This window comes from Peromyscus maniculatus, chromosome 12, assembly GCF_049852395.1.
Source record: "Peromyscus maniculatus bairdii isolate BWxNUB_F1_BW_parent chromosome 12, HU_Pman_BW_mat_3.1, whole genome shotgun sequence".
In the NCBI taxonomy this organism is placed as follows: Eukaryota; Metazoa; Chordata; class Mammalia; order Rodentia; family Cricetidae; genus Peromyscus; species Peromyscus maniculatus.
Window position 1 is genome coordinate 46,121,981 of NC_134863.1, and position 17,319 is coordinate 46,139,299.

Genomic DNA, 17,319 nt, shown 5'->3' on the forward strand with positions numbered 1-17,319 from the left:
GAGTCTGCATTCCAGATGTCTTAGCATCCCCTGCATTTGTAGTCAGACATTCACTATGCTTAGCCGTTACCAGGTGGGTACCGCGAAACAGCAGGTGTGGTCTGCAGAATGGTCCTTTCTCAGGCAGAAGCAGAACTCTTCAGACAAGGTCTGTTGACGTTGGATGAGCTGCTGTTCCAATTGAAAGTGCCAGTGCTGTAACTTCCCCCGTCAGTCAGCAAAATCACTGACCAGACATTACTGACTGCTTGCCTGTTCGCCTCTTCAGCCACCAGAGTCCAATAGCTCACCCTCTCAGATACTGGTGTCCCCATGTCAAATACAAAATGCTGTTCTAAATTGCGTATGGTATTAAGAAAGTTCGTTACATTTGCATTTAAAAATTCTGTTCCATTTTTAGAACTCTGAGTTATTGGCCCGATGAAGGTATTACAACTTAACTGGTACCATAAAACTGTTCAAACCGTTCTGTTGTATGAAACACATTAAAGTAAATTATTAACGTCTACAGAGCAAGTGAAAGGGGTTTTCAGGTCACTGTGGAGTAGAATTCTCCTTTCCACAAGTCACACAGCTCTCTGATATATTATTTTCGCCTCTTCCGGTGTCCTTAAGATGCAGACAGTGTATCTGAGCCTGGAGGGCACAGGTCTTCTAATCTCCCCTTTAAAACACAGCATCAGACCCATGTTAGACAGGTGAGGATTTTAATGACAACTTCACATGTGCACGCTTGTGTGTGTGTGTGTGTGTGTGTGTGTGTGTGTGTGTGTGCGCGCGCGCGCACGCGCGCGCGCAATGGAACTAGAAAAAGGAGTCATGAGATTTAAAGGTAGAGAGAGGGTGATGGAATCAGAAGGGAGTACGTTCTGGGAGAAGGTATCTAGTTAGTGGGGACAGGGGACACAGTGTGTGCAGGGATGGGGTGGAGGGGTTAGAACACAATATAATGACAGATATGTATAAAAATGGCAGCAATAAAACCCATTGCTTTTCATATGCTAACTTTTTTTTTTCTTTTTCTTTTCCAAGACAGGGTTTCTCTGTGTAGTTTTGGTGCCTTTCCTGGAACTCACTCTATAGCCCATGCTGGCCTCAAACTCGCAGAGATCTGCCTGGCTCTGCCTCCTGAGTGCTGGGATTAAAGGCGTGTGTGCCACCACCTCCCGGCTTGTATGCTAACTTAAAAATCAATCATAAAAAGGCAATACCATTTAAGAGCCTTTAATTGGGCCTATTGTAACGATGGGAAGAACCAAAGAGTGTCTGCCTGCAGGCCTACAGATTGAGCTGGGCAGTCTGCTTATAAGCCAGAACCAGGGTGTTTATACTAGTCACCTACGGCCTTCCTGCAAAGGAAGGGTTGTACTTACACCAATCAGGACACTGTCCCTTCTGCACCAATGGGTTCCATAGCCTATAAGAAGAGTGTTTGTCCATCAGGTGAACAGTACGGCTCGTCATTTGTTCTGACCAAACACCGGGCTGTGAGCTGAGCCACTGTTTATCACAAGATATCAATTTCATGTAAGTGACAAACTGGATATTCAGATCCCTTTTTAATTACAAAGTAAATCTGCTGTATCAAAAAGAACAGCTGTCAGTATTTGTTGGCAATGAGAGAATTCAAGTTTTTTAGTGAAAACTTAGAATCTGAGGCAATCTCTGTCAGATCTCCCGAGGTGGAGAGCCTCCCAATACTTAAAGCCTTGTCATGAGGCCAGTGGTGATGTTATTCACAAATGTAATTTTTAATAATGGAACATACATACATATCTTTCCAACCATGATAAAGCATTAGAAAATCTGTATCACTCAATTAACTGTATGTTGCAGATGAACAATGCAAGATATTACAAAAATCACCTGTGGGTAAAAAAGCTATTAAAGTTTAAGACAGACAGATCAGAACATAAAGTTAGCTGGGGTCCTGTGTAGCTCAGTGGTACAGCACTTGCCTAGCATGAAAAAGGCCTTGGGTTCAGTCTCCAAAAATACACACACACAAATTTCTGAGAGCATGGTGTTGTATACACAGTGCCTAGGAAGATCTGGAATTCAAGATCAGCCTGGACTATATAGTGAGATCTTGGCTAGCCTCAGCTACATAGCAACGTCTCAAAAACAAAAATGTTAATATATCAGTTTATATTTTTCAAAAACTTTCACATTTGAGGGCTTGAAAGAAGACTCATGGGTTAAAAGTACTTGCTGCTCTTGCAAAGGACCCAGATTCAGTTCCCAGAACCCACATGTCAGCTCACCACCACCTGGAACTCCAATTCCAAGGGATGTGGCATGCTCTTCTGTACTCCAAGGGCACCAGGCACACACATGTTGCACATACATACATACATACATACATACATACATACATACATACATACATACAAACATACAAGCAAAATACTCATACACATAAAAAATAAATCTTAAAAAAACAAATTTCACACTCAGAGTCTCCTGTTGTGGAGCAGGGGTGGTATACATGGTCTCACTCTGTACCCGAGGCTGCCCTGGAACTCACTATGTAGACGGAGATAGATTCAAACTTGCTACAGTCCCAGTATCTCTGCCTCTCAACTGCTGGGTTGAGAGGCATGCGCCACCTTTATTTTAAGTATTTTTTTATTATAGATATTTATTTATATTATATATTGTGCCATGTTCATTCCACAGCAAATGTGTGCAGAACAGAGAGGCAGCTTGAAGTAATCAGGTCTCTCCTTTCGTTATGTGGGACTGGGGGATCGAACCCAGGTCATCAGGCTTGGCAGCAAGCACCTTTACCAGCTCAGCCGCTTCGCCAGCCCTAGCATGCGCCTTCTTTAACCTCCCTTCCTTTTAAATACAGATAATGCACATCTGTCGCTCATTTGTCATATAAAGACACGAATGCCTTATCTGCCAGAATTTTAATTCCAGAACTTTTTCTACGGATATTCTTTAATGTACAGCCCTTAATTCAGTATCTAAAACTTGAAGGTTTTGGTTAGGGGGAGGGATTTTTTTTTTTTTTAGTTGTTGTTTTTTTACAGAGACTTACTCTGAATTTCTACAAATAAGGAAGCAGTGTATGCCAGATAAAAACACCAATTAGAGAAATGCTTAAGAGCCGAAGAAGACACCAGCCTAGGTCAAAACAGGCACCACCAATGAAATAGTTAAAATGATAGCCATGAAATATTATCTATACTTTGGCACACCGATAATGTTAATGCTAGTAGCTACTGAAAGTCCACCACACACTAAATGCTGTGTTGGGTTATTTACGTTATCTCTAGAGTAAGTAATGACTGGAAGAATGGTCAAAGACTGAAGTAAAATCAATGAAGTCAATGGTCAAAAACTCAAGTGCCAGTTAACGAGATCTTGCCAACCACAGCGCATGTGAGCCAATAAAATACAAGCATGCCTAGCTACGGATGGGAAGAATGGAACCCTGATATCAACAACAAAATCTGAACTTTCTGTTATTAGGAGATACGTGGATTTAACAGAGTTAATCACAATCACCTCCCCTCCCCACCAAGCTGCTTTTGCTTACACTTTCAGTATACCTTAAGTCAGAAACTGGGGACCGTAGGCTCCAAGCTAAAGACAGCCCTTTGTGCAAACTGGTTTTTACATTTTTTAATCATTCATTTTAAGTGCCTAAGTACCTACATAATATCCTCAATCTTCTCTTGTGGCCCCCAAAAGCTCAAATATTTCTACTTGGTCCACAATGGGAAAAAAAAAAAATCCCACTCTCTGGTTCAAGCAAAGGCGCTTAGAGGTACTATGGTATGACTGTAAAACCTACAAACCCAGTTCTAGCAATTTCTGGCTGTGTGACCTCGGGCAACTTCCTTAATCTCTGAGTATCCGTTTATGCTCCTAAGAGTTGAGGAAAAACTAGAGTCTAAATCAAACTGTTAGCATCACATGAGATAATGTACAATGCATACATTGTACTGGACATACTCTAGAAACTGAGCAAATATTAATTCCCTTATCATTCCTTTACATTACTGTGAGCTGTGAGTAAACTCTCTACTTCTGTTATCTGAAGCTGCAGAAGGAGGACTAGATTACAAGACCTGTTAGTCATACCTGTGCCTGCATAGCACACACACACCAACACCCCCGCCCCAAGCACTTTCACATCTGGCCCATTAAACTGGTTAGGAAGGAGCTGGATGTCATTTAAAATATTGCACTGTTAAATTAGTACATCAGAAAACTTGGAACGAACAATTCCTGAAGATGTACCAACTAGCTATGAGAGTCAGCCAATCGGCTCTCCTCTCCACATCCTTCCATCTTTCCTGTTTCTGGCCACCATGTCAAATCCAGCTCCTAAATCTCATTCTAGATTGTATAGGCTTGCCCTGTTACCTACAGGATAACATCTCTGTCAGCCTACATCATCTGGGCTTCCAGAGAAGCCCAACAAACCCAAGGGGTGGACAGAAAAGGTTTGCAGAAAGAGAAAAGGACACAAACAAGGTTGGGGTTTGTTTTTTGTTTTGTTTTGCTTTGCTTTGCTTTTAGTTTTATATGTCCATAGTCTCAGAATCCTTGATCAGTGACTCTTGGCCATTTTTCCCCAGGTTTCCAGATGGGTATGACTTATCAAACAGAGCTCTGTGCCTAACATGATCTTCACACTGATCGGTGGTTCCCAAAACACTTCCCCAGTGGTTTTAATCGTTCCTAAAAAGGAGGAATTCCCCATCTGTTGGAGCACCCTCAATTAAACTTCTTTATCCAGTAATTCTAGTGCCATTTATACCACTCAGACTGCTGAGAGAGGTATGTTATGACAAGAGAACTCAAAGTAGGCTCAAACATGCCTTGGATGGTTCCTTAACGGAGTTGGTTTAAATGCCTAGCCAACCTAAGACTGTTTTTTATGGCAACTCCATGGCACCACAGCAGCAGCACTACTGAAGAAACTTTTGGACAAGAGTGGCAGACACACACACTTGTTATATGTGAATGGGGTGCTGGCACCCACTAAGAGTCTAAGTACAAATAGAGCAAATAAAGGAGAAAGAGATCTATCTAGCAGAAACAAAAAAAAAAAAACTTAACAAATAACAACAAAAACACAGATGCAAACAGATAATCTAGGAGTAACCAGATTGCAGATGCTTTTTAGCCAGAGTCACATCTAGTTTCTGACAAGGAAATGCAGTAGCAGGGTTTCTCTGTGTAGCTTTGCGCCTTTCCTGGAACTCACTTTGGAGACCAGGCTGGCCTCGAACTCACAGAGATCCGCCTGGCTCTGCCTCTCTAGTGCTGGGATTAAAGGCATGTGCCACCACCGCCCGGCTCATTCAGTAAATATTTAAGCAGCACACACAGTGCTCTTGATACTCACTCTTCCAGGCCCTCACGGAGCTTATATTCACAGCAGACACAGACGACAATGGAATTGCTGTGTAATGCGGGGCAAGTGGTGTGATGTGCTAGGAATCGAGTACCATCTCAGACAGACTGGAAGAAACTTTTCCACTGCCTTCCACTCCTAAGTGACCACAAAGCACTTTGACACCTGGGATTTTTGTTTTGGCTTGGTTTTTTGTTTGACCTGAGGTAGAGTCTCACTATGTAACCTGGGCTGTCCTGGCATTCGCTATGTAGACCAGGCTGGCCTCGAACTCACAGAGATCCGCCTGCTTCTGCCTCCCGAGTGCTGAGATTAAAGGCGTGGGTCAGACCTGAGACTTTTTGATCTCATTCTTTCCGAACTGTATAAACAACATCACTCAGCTCTGATCTGAGTAAGGTCTCCTTACCTCTAAGTTCTAATCCCATGATGCCACAAGTATGATTGATAGCTCAAAAAAAAAACGAAACCTATGGAAGACAGCTCAGCCAGTAAGGACATTAAGACCTGAGTGCAATCCCTAGAACATATGTAATGAAATGCCAAGTGCAGTAGCACACACGTGAACACACATGCATGCATGTGCACACCACACACACACACACACACACACACACACACACACACACACCACATATTCACAGTATACAGAAAAACATCCCACAGCAGGTGTACAGCACCTGAGATAGGCTACCCAAGGCTAGCCTCAAGTTTCCATATGCACACATATGCACACACAAACATGTACATACAGGCATTCACAAAAAGGAAGGAAGGAAGGGAGGGAGGAGAGGAAGGAGGAAATCAAACTTCTTTCCCTCTTTGCACCAGTATACCCGTCAAACAACTCTCTTTGTGACCTGCAGAGATGGCCAGGTTTGCTGAGAGCACTTCTTTCAAAAGTACAAAGACCCGGGTCCAAATCCACTCATGTACAATGTCAGGTCCAGCTCCATGTGCCTGCAGCCCTGGCTGGCATTGGGAGGTGAAGACAGGCACATCCTGACGGCATGCTGGCTAGCCAGCCTAGCAGAAATGGTAAGTTCTGATTCCCTGAGAAACCCTGGCAGAAGGCATTTTGGCCCACATTGAAAAGAAGACACCTTAAGTAATCCTCTGGCCTCTGGGCGTGTATACACCCACCTGCACATCCGAATGCATTCACCACACACACACACACACACACACACACACCACCTTTCCAGCAATTTCTGGACAACTTAAATCTCTGATGCTTTTGCTCCTTCATTTCACTATAAGAAAGTTCTAGTAGTTCTTTCTCAGTGGTCCCTACCCACCCCTTTGTGCTCATTCTGACTACCATCTTATTTAAAGGCGGCTGGGGGACTCAGGAAATGACTCAGAGGGTAAAGAGGCACTGGCTGTCAAGCCTGAGGACATGAATTCCATCCCAGGACCACATGCTACAGGAAAGAACAGACTCTCAAAAGTTGTCTTCTGACCTTTATACACACACTGTGGCACACACATGCCCACACTCTCGCACACACAATAAAAAAGCAATTTTATAAATATAATAATAATAATAATAATAATAATAATAATAATAATGGCAACTAGAGATGATTCAGTGGGTAAAGTGCTTCCCACACAAGCATAAGGTGCTGAGTTCAGATCCCCGACTATCATGTAAAAGAGAGGCACACAGCCCACAAGTCTATAGCCCCAGCAAAGGAGGCAAAGACTGGCCAGTCCTGGGGGGTCTCTGCTAGACAGTCTAGCTGCAATGGTGTGCTCCAGGTCAAATGAGTGACCCGGTCCTGAACCCTCAACATACAGAGAGAAGTGACTGAGGAAGACACCCCTACACACACATAAATGATTAAACAAACAAAAATAACTGGAAGTTTTGGAGAAGGTTTCTCCTGCTCAGCTGCTGAACCCAGTGGCGGAGTTCAGATCAAACCAATCCCCTGAACCCGGTTTCACATCCTCCAAGGTGTGGCCCTCTCAAACCTACCAGTCCAGCTGTTCAGTTAGAGTCTGACCTGTGCCTCAGTCACCAGAGGATTCCAGAGACTGTGGATACCCTAAGCACTGGGACTTCATGACGAGACTATATTTGGAGGTGGACCTTAAAAGACATAAGTTAAAGGGAGGTCAAAAGGAGCCCTAAATCTCTATTTTTTAAGCAGCTAAATCAGGGAATACTTCGCTGTAACAGCTCTAACAAACTAATACTTGATTCCAGTATATTTATATCCTTATGGACCACATTAGAAAAGGCACATTAATTCTCGCTACAAGCTTTATCCAAGCTAAATTTTCTGCCTGTAATATTTTTCATCCTTTGTTTGAAATCACAGCGTTTCCAAGTGAAGCAAACTTTGGTCCAAATCCCATCCCTTCACTTCATAACCACCTACCATTAACTGTCTTTCCTAGGACTCTTTTTCTCATCCTTAAAATGGGTATTTAACTATTTTTGGTCAGTGGGTTGGTTAAATGAGTCAGTATAGATGATATGCTTAGCATACCAATAATGGTAGTTATCATTATTATTTTTTTTCAAATCTGTGTTTAATACTTGATAGTTAAATGTTCTGACACCTTTGGTTCACCAAGCTAACTTGAAGAAAACATAAGGAAAGGGGACAATCTTGAAGTCAGGTTTGCGGCCCCCTTCCCACGGGGTTTCAGCTGCCTGGGAACAGTGAAGAGTTGGTGTGACAGGCCATGGGGAACTGCTCAGAGTTTCTAAGCAAAGGGAAACATCAGAGATGGCAGCTGTGTGCACGTAGGTAAGTGGGACACTGTGACAGTCAAGGTCATGAACAGCTGAATGGAGTGGTATCCACAGAATGAAAAGGGGGGGATGCTAGTCAGTGAAATGATTCAGAAGTATAGCCCATAAGGCTGTCAATGGACCAAAAACCAGAGAATGAACAGAGTCAGACCACTGCAAGGCTGGTAATGGAGGGTACATCATGAATAGAATTAAGGAAGCCAGGTGGAGAACAGGGGGAGTCTTCGTCTCCTCTTCTGCTGCTGGTCTGCATCTCCTCTTCCCTGCAACTGATAGAGCAATCACTGCCCCATCATCTTCAAGAAGGCACCCACAATCCATTCATAAATAGGAAACTTTATACAAGGCTACTAACATTTTAAAGAGAGGCGCCCCCAAAGTAAAATACCATAAACTTTGGGGCTTACACTATGAATAAAGTATGAACGTATGAATATAGTATGAATGAAATCTAGACCATGGCCCCTGAATATTGCTGCCACATTGTACCTCCTGAGTGACAAGCCAACTGTGATCTGTCACCATGCCCTAAATATTTAATTAGTGTTGCGTGTAAGAATCTCTCTTATCTTAAAGCTGGATGCTGTCCAACACCCCGAGTAAACAAACAAAACTGTTTTCCTTGATTGTTCAAGAGATAGAGAACTTTGGCCCAGGATGACAAGCTCGGAAGGATCAGCTCCACCCGCCTCTGCCATCTGGGATTACGTTCATCTGACATGACACTCGCTATTTCAAGGGTAAATGCAGGAGCCTGGCCCAGAAAACTGGAATTTTAATTTCCTCTAACCCTTGCTTGTCATCTCAGTCTGAACCCACCTTCTTGCCCTTAGCAGAGGTAAGAAAGAGAAAAAGTCCCTGTAGCTTTCCTGTTAGCTTTCCACAGATAGTCATTCCAACTAGAAAAATGAATCCTTTGCACCGTTTTTTACACTGTGGGGTGTTTGTTCAACAAAAACTCATGCAGCAACTGTGTTACAATGTGGAGATGAGAGGATGGAGGCAAAAGAAAGGAGGAAGGTGAAGTCAGAGCCACCCAATTCCCATCCTCAAGGTTCTCTCCGTTCATCTTCAGCCACAGGCCAAGTCAGCACATCTGTGCATCACCTTGTAGCTCTGGCCCTTTTAAACCTCAGGGAAACCTCCCAGGGTCTCTTTTGAATTTGAGAGTCCGTGGCAAGTGGTCCAGATGTTTAAAGGATCCAGTGTGTATGAAATCCAGCACATTACCCTGCTGTGGATATCACTCTATATAAATAAAACACTGATGGCCAGTGACCAGGCAGGAAGTATAGGTGGGACAAGAAGAGAGGAGAATTGGGGAAACAGGAAGAAGGAGGGAGAGACACTGCAGCCACCGCCAGGACAAGCAGCATGTAAAGACGCCGGTAAGCCACCAGCCACGTGGCAAGGTATAGATTTATAAAAATGGGTTAATTTAAGATAAAAGAACAGTTAGCAAGAAGCCTGCCACAGCCATACAGTTTATAAGTGATATAAGCGTCTGAGTGATTATTTTATATGTGGATTGTGGGACTGTGGGGCTTGGTGGAACCTGGAGAGAAGCCCTCCAGCAACATTACCCCAATGGTTTTCATAGGCACAATTTCCAGCCATCCACTTGTTTCTAAAGTACAGGGAAACTTGAAGGAAAGTTTCTGTTTCCGTCATCATGGTGCTGAATTCGGAACCACCAGGCAGATTCTGTACTCGTAACTCGGTTATCAACCCTTGGCTTTACACTCCTGGCACACACACTTATTCACTCTACTCAACCAAACACTGCATAAGAATCAATAGGCAGAGCTGGCAAGACAGGTCTGTGGGTAAAGGCACTTGTCACCAACCTTAATGATCTCAGTCTGAGCCCCAGAACCCACACGGTAAAAGGAGAGCACTGAATCCCACGGGGGTGTCCTCAGGCCTATACACACACACACACACACACACACACACACACACACACACACACACACAATGGTCATGATATAGCCTCTGTGAAAACTGGTATGGCAGAGCTTCAAAGAGTTATACATAGAGCCAACAAGATGACTCAGTGGGTAAAATCACCTGCTTCCATAAGTTCAATCCCCAGAACCCACAGTGGAGGGGGAGAGAACTGACTTCGGAAAGTCTGGCTTCCACTGTGTCATGCACACAGACAGACAATAATAATTATTCAAGTTCAGCTTGAAAAGTTATATACAAAATTACCATATGATCTGGTAATTTGACTCCTGGGTATCCAGCCAAAAGTACTTAAAGACTTAAACAGATACTTGCCTGCACAGGCTCACAGCACAAAGCTTGTGGTGGTATTCTAATTGTACTGAAATGTGATTTTAATTGTATGTTCATAAATAAAGTTGCCCGGGGGTCAGAGCTATTAGAGCCATAGACAGAGTGTGGTGGTGGTGGTGGTGGTGGTGGTGGTGGTGGTGGTGGTGGTGGCGGCGGCGGCGGCGGCGGCGGCTGCACACACCTTTAATCCCATAGATCTCTATGTGTTCAGGGATACAGCCAACATTGGAGACATACACCTTTAAGACCTAGGGGGCTGTACATACAGACAGTGACAAGGCAGTCACGTGTTTGGGTTTACAACCAATGAGAAGGCAGAACAAAATACTATGAAGAGCCAGACAGACAGGAAATAGCTCTCTTTCGGGGAAGCTAGGACCACCGCAGGAGGAAGGGTGAGATTTTAGCTCTGAGCTCTGACCTCTCGGCTTTCTCTTTTACATTAGTTCTGTGTTTCTTATTTAATAAGATGGTTGGTTACATCTACAGCGCTCATAACTTTGATGTCACGCATGATTTTGCCATAATTTTTTATAGTATTTTGAAATATTTAAAGATATGTTAGAAGAAAACTTCTCCTGTGGGGGGGGGGGGGAATAGAAATTGTTCCTTCTTTGACAGCCTGGACTTTTAAAATTCTTGGCAATAGTGGAGACAGAAAAGAAGACACCAAGAGACAGGCAACCAGAGAAAAGCTGTGAATGTCATTTGGATAAGTACACATAGCACATTTACAGCAGGTCATTTCAATGTTTTTTGCCCCTCTGCATGGCCTCTAGACATTTCTAACACATTTCCTTCCTAAACACTCCCTCATGGGCATTTAATACTGCAGAAATTCTGCACATTGATCTGCATGCCATGGCTTCCTGCAGGGCATGCTGATGGATGGGCACTGTAATAGCTTAAGATTTTCCCCCAAAGAACCAATATCTGCCCTGTTGGGGTGATGTTACCCACTTTGAGAATGCACAATTTATAGCATGAGCCCCTCTCCATTGGGTCCTATTCAAGAAGCAAAACTTAACCAAAATAATCAGAGGGACTGAGAGTGGATGTGAATTACTCCGTGCATTTTGTTCGTAGCTATCCAAGCAGACTCACTTTTACTCTACCACTCAAGTTAGCTTATTAGCTCACTCTGAGGCATCAGGGATGGTACAGACTGGTCAGCGGGTTTACCCAAGACTCCCTTCTTCAGGGGCAACGGCAGTGGGCCTGTGCCGCGGGGAGTGGAAAGGTTTACCAAAGTTTATCTTTCCAAAGTGGAGGGAAGGGTCCTGAGGGGGAAAAGGGAATTTGTTTCAGGATATCCATTCCTATGATGTCTACTAGTCTTTCCGAAAAGAACACAGAAAGTAAATGGCCAGCTCTTATGGAAACCTAAGACCAGCCACTCCTGTGGCTCCAGTCTCTGAAGTCCAAAGCACTTTGCTGTGGTCTCCTTCAAATGGGTATTATCATGGCGGCCATCATGCAAAACTATATCAGTAAACTATGAACAGAGAGTAAGTGGAAGCCAATACTCAGCCCAAGGAGTAGAAGGGTCCTTGGGAAGAAACTGGCTTCTCCCACTGGCACATCTGTATCACTGGCCTCTCCCACTGGCACATCTGTATAACAGGCCTCTCCCACTGGCACATCTGTATCACTGGCCTCTCCCACTGGCACATCATCTGTATAACGGGCCTCTCCCACTGGCACATCTGTATCACTGGCCTCTCCCACTGGCACATCTGTATAACTAACTGGCCTCTCCCACTGGCACATCTGTATCACTGGCCTCTCCCACTGGCACATCTGTATAACTGGCCCAGTGGGAAATCTAGACTCTACTACTTATTAGATCTGGGGGACTCGGAGCCAACTGCTCAGTCCTCCTGAGTCTGTGAAATCAATGCACCTCAAATGCTAATATGAGGAAAAGCTGAGCTGTTGCCGGTTCACCTCCTCAAACAAGTGTTTATGAACGTTAATTTCAAGTCCAGTATTTCCCCCACAAAATACTTGGGGCCTCACAGTTCCAAACTGAAGAGACAGGAAATGCTTTAACCAGAAGCCACAGACGAGAGCTCAAATGAGCTTCTTCAGCCACCCTGGGCAGACATGATGCTCTCTGAGTCCATGAAAGATTTCATAAAGCTGAAACTGTCCATCAGAAGAGGGCTGTATTCCCCTCTTAGATATATTCATGGCCTCCTTCCATAAAAAGCAATGGAAACTCAATATACTCTTTAAAACAAATGCCAAACCACCAGAAACTTTTGGTTCATAAATCACAGTTACCTACTTGTAAGTAAACTTTAAACATTGGTTAAACTGAGAGCTATGCAAACCTTAGCTCCGAATAAAACTCCCCATTTCCCATTCTGACAACATCATCCAAAGGCGTGAGTAATGCTCAAACCCCACTTGGAAACATTCATCCTCTCACCCTCAGGAGTGCAGCATCAGGCCAAGGAGATCAAAAGGTGAAGTTCAGCATGGGCCTCAGAGTCTTCTTAGTAAGCTGAGGGGACAGAGGAAGAGGCCACCAGATCAGTGTCAATCATTAACCAAAAAGCAACAGTCTTTGGGAGTGATTTGTGGTTGCCCTCTGAACAATCAGCAAGCCTTCCTGGAGATCACGCTCCCAGGAGTCCACAGCATTTGGGAAGATTGGTTTCTGTGTTCTGAGAACAGGATCTTTTTTCGGGACAAAGTAAAGGACGGGTTTGTCCCCTTTTCCTTCATAAGCCATCTTAATAACTGTTATGCTGACCCGGGCCCTACCTGTGCACAAGGCGGAATACCATCAAGTGCGCAACCACAGTGTGTGTTGTACACTGACCTCTTGCCCGGACTCGTCCCAGAATGGCTTCTGTCCCTTCAGGGCTTATTACCTGTACCCTGCCCAGCTGTGTCCTGACCCCACAAAATGGTAGAGAGAAGGTAGAGAGAGTGGAAGACACACTGTGTTCTCGGGCCAAATAAAAACACGTTTACATGGCATGTGGTTTAAGCTTTTCTGTATCAGGGATCACTAAGGGTAGTGACTGGGACTGGAAACTTTTCTATGTTGTTATCCAAACAACCTAGTGTCTAACAGTGGTTCCCAACGTTCCTGATGCTGCGACCCTTTAATACAGCTCCTCATGTTGTGATGACCCCCAACCATAAAATTATTTTCATTGCTGCTTTATACCTGTAATTTTGCTGCTGTTATGAATCATAATATAAATATCTCATATGCGGATTATCTAATATGCCACCCCTGTGGAAAGGGTTGCTTTACTCCCCTCCCAAATGGGTTTTGACCCACATGTTGAGAACCCCTGGACTAAGAGAAGCAAAAAAAAAAAAAACAAAAAAAAAAACATTCCACCCAACCAGATACTGTATCTCTTTAGATACTAGATTCAAACTGAAAGTGTATGTATTGCCAAATGCTTAAGATTTACATAATAAATGTCACATCCTCTTTGGGCCAGCCCCTCTGCCCATTATAGCCAGTTCACTAAGGCCGGTGAAGAGAATCTCTAATCCCTTCCACCTAGAAACATGCTTTCACTTGGACAAAACCTTTCAAACACTTCAAATAGGTTGTTATGAACCTGCAGGTTCTGCCCAGCCATCACATCAAAGGTTGCTCTCATTCATAAAATGGTCATTCATAAATTTTAGTTTTATAGAGGTACTATGAGAATTACCTAGGGTATGCTATAAAATATTTCAATCTACTCAGATACATTTTTCCATAAAGGATGCAGTTTCATGTTTACCCTTGGTGAGAAAATATACCTTTAAACCCGCCCATCAAACTTCCTAGGAAATTTCCACCACCTTAGGGTACCACCATTCTCCATCATTGGCTAAAGATAAATTCATACATTAGATTTACAATGTCTTCATCACCCAACATATGCACCCTCCACCAGTATCCTTAGTTCTTCATGGGCCTTCAAGGCAAACAGACACTATTTACACTATTACCAAAATATTAAAACACCCTTCAAAAACAAACAAACAAAACCTGCCTTAAAATATTTTGCCACAAAGCAAATGTTATTATTTAAAACAGCAGACAACTCCCAAAGAAAGAATATGGGAAATGAACCAGTTGAGGGCAGTTTAGCACTCAAGAAACCTTTTCATGGGCTGGAGAAATGGCTCAGCAATTAAGAACACTAGCTGCTCTTCCAGAGGTCCTGAGTTCAAGTCCCAGCAACCACATGGTGGCTCACAGCCATCCATAGTAGGATCTGATGCCCTCTTCTGGCACAGAGGCATACATTTAGACAGAGCACTCATAAACATCGAATAAATAAATCTAAAAATAAAATAAAAAAACAGAGACCTTTCCATATTAAATATCAAATAATGAAAGTATACCTTTGTGTCTGAAGAGTCAAGTCACACAACTACATAAAAGCCAACCAGCCGTTTCCACAGCTGTAAGCAGCGATGATGCCCCAGTACGTGAGAGCCTCAGAAGAAGCTGATCGGCTTCCTTTTGAGGTTACATGATAAGGCGCAGCTAAGCCGCCTCTTTCTCTATAGAGCTCGCCGCCGTCTGACCTCGTGGCAGGAGGAGCCAACCCTCGGCCCCGGCCGCCTTTATAGCGCCGCCGCCGGCTCTCTCCCTGCCTGCTAAGTGGGCAGAGGGGGCGGGGAAGCCCAGCACGCCTAAAATACACGCTATGCTCATGCTCGGGTTCGATCGGGGGTGCGTGGGCACCGAGAAGGGCCTGAGGAGGCGAAGGGGACAGCGAGGACTAAGTTTGTGGACTTTTTCCGCACTCTGGAAATTCCCAGGGCCAAAAAGGTACCGACCCGAGCCCCGGACATTCCCCGCGCGGGCCGGCTCCAAGACCCGGACTGGAGCGGCGCGGAGGAAGGCGAGGCGCCGCAAAGCAGTCTTTCCGCCGCCCCGGTCCCGGTGCCCCTCCCGGGGATATAGGGGATTCGGCCTCTCTCGTTAGGGTCGCCTCTCTACGAATTTCACTTGGTCACTGTGGCTCCCTAGGCGTGCAGATGGAACTGTCTGGAGGATCACTTCCCCGCGGTTCAGCTTTGCGAGCACGGCCATCAGAACAGTGGCATCTCTGTTCGCAACCCGCATCACCAATGAAAGAGGGGTGGGAGGTCTTCACCGGGTGCAGTGCTGGCCCAGGTGACCGGGGAAGCGGGCTTGACTGCGGACCAGCCATTGCACAACACTCAAGGGGTTTCTCCTGACATCCAGTTTCACTGTTCGGTTTTGGAACACTCGCTACGGTGGTTTCGGTACTGTTTTTCATCATCTCCAGGCATTCGCTCTTACAGTCTAGTTTGTGATTGCATAGGAAACACCCAGGGTCCTTATTGGGGCTGTAAGAATGTTCATCTGCGTCCCAACTTCGGATCCTTAAAGCTCAAGAGGCCTGACGAGCTCTCGTTTGATTTAAAAAAACTAATAAAAAGAAAGGAAATTTTGTATGTGTGTAATGCATCTCGGTTAGCATTTTTTTAGAAAAGATAAATATCCTAAAATGAGTTTCTGGCAGTTCTGTCTCAGAGAAGCCCACACCAAAAAGTGTGGGGTTGGTTTGTTTGTTTGTTTGTTTGTTTGTTTGTTTGTTTCTGAGCGCTTCTTTTTCTTTTAATCCCCGTGCTTAAAATCTATATTTGCCGGGCGTGGTGGCGCACGCCTTTAATCCCAGCACTTGGGAGGCAGAGGCAGGCGGATCTCTGTGAGTTCGAGGCCAGCCTGGGCTACCAAGTGAGCTCCAGGAAAGGCGCAAAGCTACACAGAGAAACACTGTCTCAAAAAAACCAAAAAAAAAAAAAAAAAATCTATATTTAAAATGCCATTTCATACCAAAAAAAATCATCTTAAAGATTTAAAAGTAAGTGCATTTTAAAAGGATGGGTTAAACTGAACTGATGAAGCACATTTTTGCTACCCTAGTTTCTGTGTCGTAAATTTCTGCTTCAACAGAACTGCTCCAGCATTCCCAGGTGCCCCTAGCACTCGGGTACTGCGGACCCACTTTGAAAGAGGAAACAGCAATTCCAAAATCCAAAATCCAAAATCATACCACCCATGTAGCAGCTATTCTGAGTGCACTGACCCTACACTGTAGAGTAATCCTAAATACAACTTTGTAGGAGAATTAAGACGTCTTGTTACTTCCCTCCAGGATGCATTTCCCTGCTCCACTCAGTGATTGTCGTTTTCTTCATCTGGGTCCAGAAACAGGAAACTCACTTCTACATGTATCATGTGAATATGTAAAGGCTTCCCATATTTGTTCTTCCCAAGGACTCTGATTTATCAATCTGAAACTTACTATCTCTAGCTAGGAAAGTCTGTCAATGGTATTACTATACTGAATGGTAAAATGGTTCACATACATTGGAATACCTAATACCTGTTCTGTATTTGCTGAATTATTTTTAATTGCATGGCATACATGTGGAGGGATATGTGCAAGTGAGTGCTAGTGCCCACAGATACTAGCTAGGGGCTAGAGCCACAGGCAGCCGTGAGCCTCCTGAGAGGAATGCTGGGAACCAAACCTCAGTCCCGCTGCAGGGGCCTGCAAACTCTAAAGTGTGGAGACCTTTCTCCAGCTCCAAGAGAGGTTATTCTTAATAGGATAACTTCGAGAAGATATAATTTCCATAGAATGTTCTTATTGTGGGCTTCTCCTTTCACAATACCAGTAAATCAATCATTTCAGTTCAGGAATATGGGTCACTCAGTTATATTAATACTGCCACTTCAGATATTAATTTTATTTGTAGTGTGTGAGTGTTTTTCCTTGTGTGTATGTATATATTCCATATGCATGTGGTGCCCACGGAGGCCAGAAGGGGTCAGAAACCCCTCTCCTGCAGAACTGGAATTACA

General features: G+C 44.2%; 1 protein-coding gene across 1 annotated transcript in view; it reads right to left on the reverse strand.

Annotated features, from left to right (window-relative positions):
• The window catches only part of Nfkbiz (NFKB inhibitor zeta), a 28,125-nt gene extending 13,102 nt beyond the window's left edge, over positions 1-15,023 (reverse strand). Inside the window, exons 1-2 of the mRNA XM_006996547.4 lie at positions 14,817-15,023; positions 12,880-12,954 (exon numbers count right to left, since the gene is read on the reverse strand). The gene's annotated coding sequence lies outside the window, so the exon portion shown is untranslated. The remainder of the gene's footprint in view (positions 1-12,879; positions 12,955-14,816) is intronic.
• Between the last annotated feature and the right edge of the window lie 2,296 nt (positions 15,024-17,319).